Source organism: Piliocolobus tephrosceles, chromosome 1 (genome assembly GCF_002776525.5).
Source record: "Piliocolobus tephrosceles isolate RC106 chromosome 1, ASM277652v3, whole genome shotgun sequence".
Lineage (NCBI taxonomy): Eukaryota > Metazoa > Chordata > Mammalia > Primates > Cercopithecidae > Piliocolobus > Piliocolobus tephrosceles.
Genome location: NC_045434.1, coordinates 169,883,858 through 169,884,569, shown reverse-complemented (window position 1 = coordinate 169,884,569; position 712 = coordinate 169,883,858).

Below are 712 nucleotides of genomic sequence, written 5' to 3'. Positions count from 1 at the left end.
CAGGCAGCCCGAGGCGCTGGGCGCTCGCTCGCTGGACCTACCCCGCCTCGAGCCCTGGCCCCGCCCCACCGAGCAAGAGGGCGGGGCCTACCCAAGCTCCGCCCTGCAAGCGAGACAGGGGCGGGGCTCGCCTGCTTGTCCATGTCCTTTAAGTCTGGGGAAATGGAAATGGGGCCCACCATATTTTTCTTAATAATTCAGCACCTGAAAGTATCATTTTCCGGTCCGTTGAAAACTTCAGACAGCAGAGCTCACTGCACATCTTAAATAATTCAGGGAGTCTAACACTAAGTTCTCACTCGCGTACCCTGCTGTGCAATCAAATGGCATAAGGAGAGAAATGGAGTGTGCCCCTTTTCTGCCAAGCTTGTGTCAGTCACTTACCATAATGGAGCTTATACCAGTTCTCTATCCTGCAAGATGGACATCATCTCTAGAAGAAACGGAGGCTCAGAATTATTTGCCCAGGGAAATACAAAACCAACCTCTTTAACATCAGTAAATATGCTCTAGTCTAGTTTTCTAAGGAATGCAGGTTTCTCCCTGTGGCTTGCAGAGTCCAGTTAACAAGAGATTGAGCTTAGGAGTCCGAGACCAGCCTGGGCAACATGGTGAAACCCTGTCTGTCTCTACAAAAAATTACAAATATTAGCCGGGTGTGGTGGTGCGTGCCTGCAGTCCTACCTACTGGAGAGGCTGAGGCGGAAGAATC